The sequence below is a fragment of the Lithobates pipiens genome, unplaced genomic scaffold, assembly GCF_037356315.1.
Source record: "Lithobates pipiens isolate NorthernLeopardFrog02 unplaced genomic scaffold, aLitPip1_a1.2 Scaffold_16, whole genome shotgun sequence".
Lineage (NCBI taxonomy): Eukaryota > Metazoa > Chordata > Amphibia > Anura > Ranidae > Lithobates > Lithobates pipiens.
The window spans coordinates 371,869,675-371,882,607 of NW_027507748.1; the positions used below are offsets into that span (position 1 = coordinate 371,869,675).

Below are 12,933 nucleotides of genomic sequence, written 5' to 3' on the forward strand. Positions count from 1 at the left end.
ATATATATATATATATATATAAATTGCTTCTTCCAACTTTACCATCTAGTTTTGGCGTCCCTTTGGTACAGTCAGTAAAGACCAGCTTTCAGAATGTGCATACAAACACATAATCAAAAACAGAAAAATGCACAGTTTGGGACATATTTAGGATGCATTCACATTGTATCTAATTTACTAAATGAATTGAACAAAAGAGCAGACATAAGTTGCTATAGTGTGCATACGGGATGCACTGTTGCCAATACCGAGTTTTTTCATAAGTACTGGTACTTGTGAAAATGCTCCCAAAACTGATACTTTGCAGTGCGATTGGGGCAAATTGGGGCAAATTGGGGCACATTGCACTGCCAAGAACTGAATGCAATGTGAACAGGAATGCGGTTTCTATCCGAATCATATGCAATTTCTCCACCACTCCTGTGTGTGTGAACCCAGTATAGAAAGGGAAGCACCATCCAGTGCTGCAATGGGCAGTTTATTAAACATGTTATATCAACTCACATTAAAGTACATATCTAGTCAAATCCAAATCTGCATAGCGTACCCATGCTGCTGATGATAGAAAACCATGGCCGCTGGAGGTGCTCACAGGGCTGGGGAAGATGCATAAGCAGTCCGCCCCCCAAGATGACATCACTTCTGCCCTATACCCACAGGAGTCCCGGAACTTCTCCTCCAGCACTGTTATGTGCTCATGAACCAAGCATTACAGCATATCCAGAGCAAAAAAGACAATATGGTTATTTATCATTTGAAACCCCTTTAGAGGGACCAGTGTATGAAGTCATCTATGTGTCCTGACCATGATCACAGAGGACATATCTGTACATGCACAGTGTAATATCTAATACTTTTACAGTCACCTTTGATGATATCAGCACGCACTTCAATGAGGTTTGTTACAACATGGCTTGCACCTGCAAGATTTTTAACAATGGTCAGTTGTCCCCCCCCCCCACCCAAAAAAAAACACTCTGGAGCAGGGTTTCTCAATGAGAGTTCCTCCAGTGGTTGCTAGGGGTTCCTTGGTGAAATTAGAAATTTCTGCCTGTTAGATAAATTCCCACTGCCACCATTAATATTTTTAGCTATTTGTAAAGGGGTAATTCTTCCCAGTATCTACAAGTGTAAGAAGCATTCTTCCCACTGACCATTACAATAATGTGTCATGAGTTGTAGATATGGTCATTTTTAGCAGGGGTTCCCTGATACCAGAAAGTTATATCAAGGGTTCCTCTGTGTCGAAAAGGTTGAGAAAGGCTGCTCTGGAGTATACACTTCATAGTAAACTTCACTTGTTAGTAAATTCTCCATATCTATGGACCAGAGTAAAGAATGACTCTCTTGCTGCACTACTAAGCAGCTAACACAGTTTGAATATGTTACACGCATATCTAACCACCTCCATGTGTATGCAAAACAAAACATTATTAAAAAAAAAAAAAAAGTTTCAGAACATAATCACATGCGCATAAAATTATTTTTCCATATGTGTTATATGCCATAAGTAAACTAGAAGTACTACTGTTCAGCAGCATTATAACCAATAGTATAATTGAGATATTTGAGATTACATGTGGTATGTTGTGATGGGGCACCCACAAAGTCCATCATGAAGCAATGTGGCCGTGGTTTACTTTATCACAGCCTCAAACCACACTTTTATTTATTTTTATCCACTTTTTTCTTTAGCCCAAATATCTGATTAAAATGCTAACTCAAACCAAACGTTTTTTTTTTAGTTTCTAACTGAGAAGACTTTGGACCCCGTCAGGTGTTTATCATGGTCTGCATACCTATTGGGACTGAAAGTAATGGCAAATCAGTTTTGTTTGGATACAGAGCGCAATATGAGGAAGTGTTAGAATCTTTGTAGGATTACTTTAAATGTTACTGTGCGGCCCTATGCCAAGGAGGAGGAAGTTGGGTGAAATTTCCCTAAAGAGATCAGTGATAGTAATAAAAATATAACAGAGGTATTTTTTAGTTTTTGTCCAAAACTAAAAATAAAAGTTTTTGTTGAGTTGCTCTTAAAGTTTAAGAATATTAGTCATATGTATAAAATACCTCCACCAGATTGAGAGGCAGGGCAATATCTTCCTGTATTCGAGCATTTCCCTTGAGTGAGTGCTGTGACTCAATGGACAGCAATGCATGCATGTGGTATTCCTCCTCTTTTCTTTGTAGAAGAATGTGACTCCCTTGAAGGGAAACTTTCCATGAAGTGAGATTTCAGCTCTAACTTCAAAGGCTCTTGGTATTGGCCAAAATTTGAAAATACGCAGTTATTACCCATGCACCAAAAGTGGTCGATCCCCAGACTTTTTTTTATATTCTTTCACCATGCAAGTTGAGAGTGACACCAAAAGTGAACACAATACCAAGAGGTCTTACCGATGGAATCAACACCTTTACTTTAATTCTTCTTATTCAGCAAGGAATGTTGTCATTGTTTTCTATGTACGGCACATGCTGCATTATCATATATCCCCTTTACTTAAATAGCAACTATGCTTCCTCAATAAAATATACATTGTTTCTGATGACCAGTGGTGTTGTCATTTTTGAAGTCAGTGATTTAAAATTGTAATTGAATTGTTAAGTATGACTCATCTGCGTAATTTGAACAGTCAGCAAAGGCAATTTTGGTGTAAGAAACATACAGAATAGTTCAGATCTCCTAATCTGTAGTAGTACAATTCTGTGGCAGGAAATTCCTCTGTAATCTCTCTTATCCTTGTATATTATAAATAGGGTACACTGCTCAAAATCGTCTGTGCACATGTTCAGGCATGTGAACACACCCACACATTATTTTTATTTTTTTATTTTTTAAAACAGTCCAATTTGAGTTCAATCTCCAGTTAACATGAGTTTTTCTACAATGTTGACTAACCAAAAATGCATGTACTTTCTGCTTTATACAATGTAGAACACATATTGCACATAGAAGAATATAAATGTTAATCAGTTGATTTACATCATTTTTTTAAATTGTACACTTTATTTAATGGCGAATTACCACACCTACATGCATTACATTCTGTGTGTGCATGTATTCACAGTTTGTTTTGCTCATATTTTTAAAAATGTAAGGCAAAAGTTTGCTTCAAAACAACATTAGGCAATTATATGGTTATAACTTCGGCATTGCTAAGATATTGGTATACATAATATGATTCTTGAGCAACCTTGACACGAATGAAAACAACAACAGCATGTATTGAGACATTTATGTATTATTTCTCAGCAAGACAAGAAGTGGGTATTAAGCATTTGACCTCTAGAAGGCCTTACCTTCTTCATGACCAGGGAATTTTTTGCTATTCAGCACTGTGCTACTTTAATTGGCAATTCATACAACACTGTACACAAATTAAACTGATATTATTTTTATTCACACAGATGGAGCTTGCTTTTAATGGTATTTGATCACCACAGTTTTATTTTTAATTTTTTTAAGTATATAAACAAAAAAAGGCCTAAAATTGTGGAATTTTTTTTTATACTTTCTGTTATAAAACATATAAATTTTTTTAGTCAAGTTTCTTCATAAATTTAAGCTAAATTTAAGCTAAATTGCATTCAGCCAAATGTCTTTGGTAAAAAAAATCCCTAAGACTGTATATTAACTGGTTTGTGTGAAAGTTATAGCGTCTACAACTATGGTATATATACTGGAATTTACGGAGCTATAGGTGCCATATTGTAATGGTGGTGATCAGTGACTTATGGTGTGACTGTGATAGAGTGGCGGGCAATCTGGAGCTAACACATGGGCTGGGAGGGTCACTAACTCACACTAAGATCGCTAGTGACACTAATACAGTGATCAGTGGTAATACTGTATATTGACACTGTACTAATGACACTGGCTGGGAAGGGGTTAACTAAGGGGTTAACTGTGTTAAGAAGTGTAATGTGTGCTGCTTCTACTTACTATTCTGACAGTTTTTCCCCCCGCTTTTCAGGTAGAAGAAACAGCCAGATTGCTATTCACTGTACACAGAGTAATGTTTGTTTGTTATCACAGGGCTCTGTGTGTGATTAGACTCAGCTGGTCAGCAGGTCTCAGTCAAAATCATTGGCTGAAATCTGCTGTTAAACTTGTGCTGTGTTTCACAGCTGGGTCAGCAGGGGGCGCAACCCCAAACCTGGAAGCAAGCCAGCAACATGCATGTATGTTGCCGTGCCCGCACTTGCCACCCAAGCGCAGTATATTTTCTGTGAGTGGTCGGCAGGAGGTTAATCTCTTTATAGAGCCTCAGGTAGAAATAAAAATCCAAAGGGGTTCTAAGTTCTTCCTTCTCTATCCAAGATTAGAAAAAAAAGGTTTTGGTTTGACATATACTTTTAAGTCAATTTCAGTCGCATGAAAATTTTTTAGACAATATTATTTTATTATTATTATATAGGATTTATATAGTGCCAACAGTTTACTTAGCGCTTTACAATATAAATTTCATCAACAGTTTCTCAATCAGCAAAACTGGAATAAATTGTCTTTCTTTGCAACAAAGTCGATTTTTTAAATGTATTTTATTTTACATAAATATCATTGAAGTACCTTCATCTCATTAGAAATATATCACTTACTTTACAGTGCTGTAGTATTTGCTTCTATGTTTATTTTTTCTTCCCAGAAGTCATTGCCACAAGAAAACAGAATGGCGCAGTTGCATGATGATAAACTGGATCGCTGAGCGCTTTCTATTCTTCCCACAGTACATTCAGCCCTTTATGTGGTAATTGATCCAGCTCCCCTGTGTTCTAAGCTTGTAGCTAAAGGTACTATAATACATAAATAAAACCTAAAATCCATCTTGCATCAATTTATTGCTAAAAACACCACAATGTTTACAAAATTCATGGAATGTGATTTGTGTTACTAGGTTATTACAAGGGTTTAGTTTTCAAAACAGGAATACTTACGGATTTAATCTTTGTATAGTAGATAATGTTTAATATTTCAAAGATCAATTAAGAAAAAAAACGCCTAACTTGTACTCTGATAAAATTTGCAGAGTATAAGATTTCAGAAAAAAGAACATTTAGACTGAGGATTTGGAGGTCTCTGCCAGGTTCGAAGCTGAGCCCTGACTTTTACCGCTAACAATAAATAGAGAGAATGGTGGGAGGAAAAAAAAAAATTACATTTTGCTAGTGGGACCTTAGGTTAGTTTCATAATCTCCACTTTCTTTTCCATAATTGTTTGCAGTTGTGAAGTTTTATTTTCACTTGAAGCAGTCATTCATCAATGTCTTGTGAATGCGAGACAGACAAATCATTACAGCCTAGAACTTTAATTGGCATATTGCAAATGGTGATTTAGGCTCCCTTTTATATGAAGTCCACAAGTAAATTTGGCAGAAGCCAATTAACCGACCAGTGAGCCTGACTGTAGAGAGAAACTAGAGCACCTAGATATTAGCCTTGGAAATATGGTGAAAACACACACTGCTGCCCTATCATGAATTCAAATTTGAAACTTCTAATCCACCATATTGTCTTATTTAAAAACATGTACTGTATTAATGAAAATAATACATCTTTGCTGTAAAGTCTTTTTAAAGTGGTTCTTCAGCTAAATTGTTTTTTATTCGTATTGGAAAGTTCTAATCAGTCTGTACTATGTCTGTAGAATACTATTACTGTCCAATTGAGGATGTTGACAAAACAGCAAAAATATATATATTTTTTAAATAGAGTTGTAAAATACACTATTTTATTATTATTTTATTTTCTGTTGCAGATTCTACCACACCTCTTGCCTGGTGACAACATTGAAGAAAATCGCTACAAGACCACAGACAGCTAGAAAGAGTCTGACTTTGAACTGGCTATAGACAGGTAGTTTTTTTATTCCGCCTGCTGGCTAAATGAAAAAAACTAACAGATTCCTCCATTCAAACAAGAGAGGTGGATGGAGGAATCCCCCTCCACTGGGACATTGTATTCTGACAGTGGGACGCGCCGCTGTCAGAATACACTGATCAACAAAAATTTTCCAACATTTCAAACCATCAACTTCTGTCGAGCAGGGATGGCTACACACTGAGCAAATTTCGATCCTTCTATGGCCAGCTTAACTTTCTTCACTTTTTCTAGAACAAAAAAAAATATTTGGGGTTACACTCAAGCAAAATTCACACATATAGTTAATCTCAGTACTACAAACTTAAATTGTGTGACTTCCAAATTAAAATCTATTAAAGGTATACCTTCTTCAGAAAAAATATGTGTGTTCATAGGCATAGTTCATAGTGGATTGGCCAAGCTATAGGCCAACTCATGATGGTTGTTAAAGGCAGCTAAACATATTCAAATTTGTGGGACCTTATTGCTAAACAGCAATTCTAAAAAGATATCAGTAGTATGTGAGAGCATTGGCTTATTCAATAAAATGTGCTAATTCTTAAAGGAAAACTCCAGGAAGCACTATTCGCATCTATACTCTCTTCTTACCCAAACATCACTGTAATATCAGAGAAATAGCAACTGTCTATTTTTTAGAAAGGACTTGCTATAAAAAGCGTCCATGGAATACTAGCAATTCAGCAGCTATAGAAACATTTAAAAATCCTGAACTGGCTTTACCAATGTGGCATGTGACCACTAGGAGCCTTTCCTTCTTATGCCAGTGGACAAAAAAATCTGTCCAGCAACCATTTACACCACTACAGTATTTGTAGTACCTGACATTGCGCACTAACATGTTGCAAACTATGGTAGAAAAGAAAACAGATTCAACTGTATAAAAGATCACTCATTACCTGTACCCCAACCAAGGATGGCACAAATATGGGTGCAGGACAGACAGCCATCTTGGGAGCGGGGTGCTCATGTGGGGGGGGGGGGGGGTGACTCATGGCAAGTACTGTGCCACATGAGCACTTCAGATCAGTGGTGAGAAACTAGAAGACAGCATCCTTCATCTACCGGGACACTGCTTTCTATCTGCTCTAACTTCAACTGCTGTCACACTCCACTCCCTCATCCCAACTGCCCACAGCCAACATGAAAACACACCATGCATGGACAACTGTCCATTAACCCCTAGCTTCTAGAAATTAAGTAAATGGACAAGTATGCGCGGTGCACCGTCCATGCCAACTTTGGGCATCTGGAGCACAAGTGTAACAGAGCAGACGCTTTAAACACAGGATGGTACACCAATCTAATACGTTGTGCACTAGCAACAAGGGAGGGAGATGCAGTTCTGTACTCTCAGCACTGACCCCCAACTATGGCTTTTACTTACGTTATTGTACTGTTTAGAATAAATAAAGCCATTAGGTCAAAATAAAAGAAATGCATTTTCAGAAAGATGTCAGTAATGGCATTCCCCACAATACTTCCACGACTGACTTACTTTAGGATTAGCGCTCTTTATTAAATAAAATAAAATAAATCTGTATATGTTTGACCACTTAAAATTTTTTCCACTACCTCCAAATTGCAACACAATTCGGTGAAAAATAAAGAGATCAATACAATACATCATATACAAAAATCCATGTTAGTGAGGTGAGTCCATAAAAGAAGAAAAGAAAAAAGGTAAAAGAAAAATATATATGTGTATCTAGAATTGAGTGTCCAATCACCGTGTTCCTAAAAAATATTAAATGTATAATTTTCACAAAACTTGGGCACCACGGATCAAATTAAATTTTTTCGATAAGTATACACAGCTGACAACCGAGTGAGACTTGGTTTTAGCCCAGTGTGGTTACTTTATTCCTCTCTGCACTGCATGGAGAGGATTCTGCTGAACGGCTCTGCCTGACGTGTTTTGTTCTGGTACCTTATTGGAGTCACGCGGGTGCTCCTGCACGGGAGGGGGGGTTTTATTTATTATTTTCTTTACTCCCCTCTTCCCCATTTTTTTTTTTCTCTTCCCCTTCCCCTCCCCTCTTTTCTCTCTCTCATAGCTCTTCCAGCACACTTGCGCTACTTTAGTATGGACAGAACTTAGGCCTTTGGTGGATCAATGCCTACCTTATGTTTGGTTATGCCAGATCTCGCTAAGCGATTTACCTGAAATGTTATTTTGTCAGACTTTACTTGTTCATATTATATGATCTGTATTGTTTGTAATTGTACCTGGAACCTTGTACTTTCTCATGTCAGAGTTATACTACTTTGTATCTTTACTTTTACCTTGCGTAATAAAAATTTCTATTGGAAAAAAAAAAATATTAAATGGATAAAGGTGCTGCAATCTTCATAAAAGTGCTCCACCGAAAGTGCAACATATCAATATGCGCTCACCAGAACTACTTGGCCACCACGTGACCATCAGGCATGTATTATTAAATTCCCCTTCTTACAGATGCAGGGCAATTACTCCAACAGATATCCAAACTACTCTTCCCCAGTTGGGGCACTCTAATGAAAGGCTCCAAAACAGACCACAAGAGGGGGGTAATTAGTGCAGTATGTTTTTAATAAAATAACATAATAAAATCACAAGTGTGTCCACTCACATGTCCCCGTAGGGATATAGGCATAAGACATGTGCAGCTTCCTGTCCAATAGATCCCGCACCATCATCCAGAGATTAGACTCGGCATGCGTTCCACCCAGAGGAAGTGGCACTAGTGAATTCACCTAACTAACATGGATTTTTGTATATGATATATTGTATTGATGTGCACTTATTTTTCACTGAACTGTGTTGCAATTTGGAGGTAGCGCCCTTTATTATTCTCTGGTTTATGTTAATAGTGTTTATCATTGTTAAAGGAGCAGCGACCTAGTCTTACATCGTTTTTTGTTTTATGGTGTTAGTAGTTGATGCCCCTCTTAATTCATTACCTACTTAAGACTTTTTGTTGGAAGAGGATGTTTTTGCAGCATATATTAATGCAGTATTTCTTACCCCTTGTACACACGGTCGGACATTCCAACAACAAAATCCGTCGGATTTTGTCCAACGGATTTTGTCCAAAACTTGTGTTGCATACACACGGTTGGACAAAGTTGTCGGAAAATCCGATCTTCAGAACGTGGTGACGTTATTTCGTTACGACGGGACAACGTTCAGGCTAGTAGCCAATAGCTTTGGTCTAGGAATTTGATCTGAGCATGCATGGCACTTTGTCTGATCGGAATTCTCTACAAACGATAGGACAAAATCCCATCGGACCATATTGTCTATAATTTTTATAGCCCAGCTCTAAAACTTTGTCGGTCGGATATTCCGATGGAAACAGTCCGATGGAGCCCACACATGGTCGGATTATCTGATAACACGGTCCGATCGGACATTTTCCGTCGGAATGTCCGACCATGTGTACAAGGGCTAAGAGTTGGGAATGTGTACCAATGGTGACATATTTCATCTCTTCCAATGCAAACACAATCTGGAATTTTGGTATTATCTTTCTACTGTATATAACCAGTCTTAATGAGAGGGGATGATCTGTCACTGCTTCTTGTTTTCAAAGATAGATCTGCCCTTGTTTGACCAGAGCAACTCCATTACAGTGATTGTAGCATTATTAGTATATTAAACTGTAGACTTCCTTCCAAAATGAGGTGTAGTTTTGGATATGCTACACTTTAAAGACTATACAATGCTAGCATTTGAGTATCTGTACAATACCAGGTGTCCTTATGAATAATTGATCTCAATGGATAAGTGGATAACACTACTGCCTTGCAGCTCTGTGAATGCTGGGCTGAATTACCACAAGAGGCACTGTCTGCAAGGAGTAGGAATGCTCGCCCCCTCTCTTTAGGGGGTTTCCTACAGGTGCTTCAGCTTCTTCTGGGAAACACACTGATTAGCTTCCAACCAAACTGAGCTTATGTGTCTATATAGCTATATTACTATGTTACCAGTGCAAGTGCTAGAAAACATGCTGGCACAATATACATGAATTTAATAAATAATAAATTAAGAAAATTACATTGCATAATAAAACTTCAAAACTTCAGAAAGAAAAGTCTTTTCATTTAAGTTACCCATGGACTCAAATTGATCATCGTCTGATCCAGGTGAAAATAGCCATCACAGGGGAGAATTGTTTCATCCACGTCAGTCCTGTGTAGACACCTACGAGACGGCAAATTTCTGGGGGAGAATTCAATGATCTGAGATAAATTTCAGCTACCATTGCCTCCTCGGCTGGTGCCAGCATTTTCTGAATGAGAGAGAATGTACATGCTCAGTGTTCTGGAGTACGTTTAAGCAATAATCATTATGAAGAAAGCTGTGGTTGTATTTTCAGAGTACGGTGTTAAGTATATGGGCTACATATAAACAGCTTAAACCAATGGCCAGATATGACGCGTAGGAGAAAATCAAGCTGTTTACAGAAAGCCTGTCTCAATTTTAAATGCTGTTAAAGTGTTACTAAACCCACAACAGTAAAATTAATCTGTATATGCAGTAAAGCATACTTGTTATACTCACTTTGGAACCTAAGGGATTAATCCTCCACATTGTGTAAAAAGCCTGTTTGATTCTGTCTTCTCTAATCCTCCCCTTCCTTCGCAGTACCCAAACCATCTCCTGATAGAACAGATTATTGGGGGCACTCTGCACATGCTCAGTTTGGTGTGTATTGCTAAAGAGTTTTTGTTTTCTTGTGAGGGTGCATGCGATCAGCTCAGGGCCAATCAGCACTTCACAGACAGAGGTTCAGAGTCATGCAGCCTCATAGGATAGACAGAGGACAATGAAAACTCCTACAAGCTTTAACCAGTGCTTAGCCAGACACTGATAGAAGTCACAAGACTACTATATACTGTACTTCTGATGGGAAAATATATTTAGCAGTTTATATTTAGTAAATTAATTGCATTTCCATTTTCTGCATACTGTGGGAGACCAGATCTAGTGAATACAGGCTTCTGGGTTTAGTAACACTTTAACTACTTGCCATTCCTGATTTCAATGATGCTGAACACTGCTCCGATCATCAGAACTGGTCCCTTGAAGTCTGCTGGAAAACTGGCCCTTCCAGTATTGTTGGTTTCCTGGGCCTCCCACAGTTCTCTGGTTCCTCCTAATCATACATCACTGCAAAAGGAGAGAGATGATGTGAGGTCAGAGAGAGTTCCAGAGCTGCAGCGAACCCAAGAGATTAACATTTCCAGAAGGGTCAGTATCCCATCAGACTTCAGGAGACCAGTTCTAGTGACTGGAGAGGTGTACAGTGGGGTGGGCATCAGGGAAAGAAAGACTTCTTTTACAGGTAATGCATCTTTTTTTGTTAAATGATTTTCGCCATGGAGTCCAGCCTACCTTTCCAGTAAGGTAAATGTAATTTACTGCCACTGGCAGGACTGATAGAAAATAAGCACAGAGAGCTGTATGAGTAAAGCTGGTTGTGCGCAGTTAGATTTTTTTCCCATCAGCTATACAGCATGGATGGATGGATGATTACCCATTGTATTTTGACAGCCAGTACCAGCAGCTGTCAGAATACCTGAACAGCAGCTGCATCTGATTTAATGCAGTCTCTGTTTGACCGAGCCATCTGGCTCCTTCGATATTTCAAATGATGTCGGGATGGTGCCAACAGGGCCATGCATATAGAAAATTTAAGTTGGTTCTTTAGTAATCGGCCAAAATTCTTATAGTGTATGACCAGCTTAAGCAAAGGTGATGGCTTAATCACTTAATTTTTTTTTTACATTAAAAAGTTTGCAAATTATTACAAATGGATAGTTGGACACACAAAAAGATGGAAAGAAAAATGAAATTGGAGTTACCATATTATTCCTTACATTGGGTTGGCAATCGTGTACTTCTCCCAGAAACACACACCTCTTACTGTATATAAATTGAACACTGACTTCCCTGCGCCTTTTATCCACCCGAATTGAAAGTGACACACTCATACACAGATCCAGACTGTGTTCACACTTAAATGGCCATACAGTTGCTTTACTATACTGTTGCAAGCAAAAGGCTAATTTAACTATGCAACCTTAGCAAGTCTATGTCAATCTTTGTACGTCAAATCAAACCTACATTGTTTATAGTTTGTTTTATGACTTAAGTTTATGTTTAGGATTTAGCTTGCATATAAATCACCAAAGCCCAAAAGAAAATATACATATTGTATTCATTACGGACTAGTTAAGGGATTAGAACCAAATGACGTAACAATTCTTTACTGATTCTGGATAAATTCCACAATTCACATTTTTAAAAACCGCAGCGTTATATACAAGGCCAATACATATATATATATATATATATATATATATATATATATATAATACCGTATACAAATATATATTATAATGTATATACATTTATATATATATATGTATATATATATATATATATATATATTACTGTAAACACACACACACACACATATATATATATATATATATATATATATATATATATATATATATATATATTTATTTACTAAAGGAGTTGGGAATCTTCACTTAATACATTGAAGCTGTGTTCGTTTTGAACATCCAAATATGTACAGGCTGAAAAAAATATATACTATATACATAACTTTTCTTTTCAAATGATGGGATAATTAAAGTGAACATTTTTTATTAGGAATAGTTTACTAAAGGAGTTGACAATCTTCACGGGAATGTGTGAATATTCACCTAAATTACCCAACGATTTGAAAAGCTAATTCCTCTTTATTTATTTTCTGCACATGATTGGATATTTTTAATATTTTAATATTCAAGCAACACATTGTGTGAAGATTCTCAACTCCTTTGGTAAATCAGCCCCCCCATATTTTATTTCATATATATTAATAATCAATACAAGTTAGTGAATCACATGTAATAAAGTATTATTTTGTGATACAATCTGCACAAGTTCCCAATATAAAAATGTATTTATAGAAATATTTTTTTCCTTTAGAATGTCATGGTAATATTTTAATTTGTAAGGTTACTTGTAAACAAAATAAATAAATATCACCATGCAT

General features: G+C 37.0%; 1 long non-coding RNA gene across 1 annotated transcript in view; it reads left to right on the top strand.

Annotated features, from left to right (window-relative positions):
- Positions 1–12,201, top strand: part of LOC143982963 (uncharacterized) — a 73,721-nt gene extending 61,520 nt beyond the window's left edge. The window contains exons 7-8 of the long non-coding RNA XR_013274546.1: positions 4,647–4,791; positions 5,757–12,201. This is a non-coding gene — a long non-coding RNA (uncharacterized LOC143982963). The remainder of the gene's footprint in view (positions 1–4,646; positions 4,792–5,756) is intronic.
- Positions 12,202–12,933: the final 732 nt, after the last annotated feature.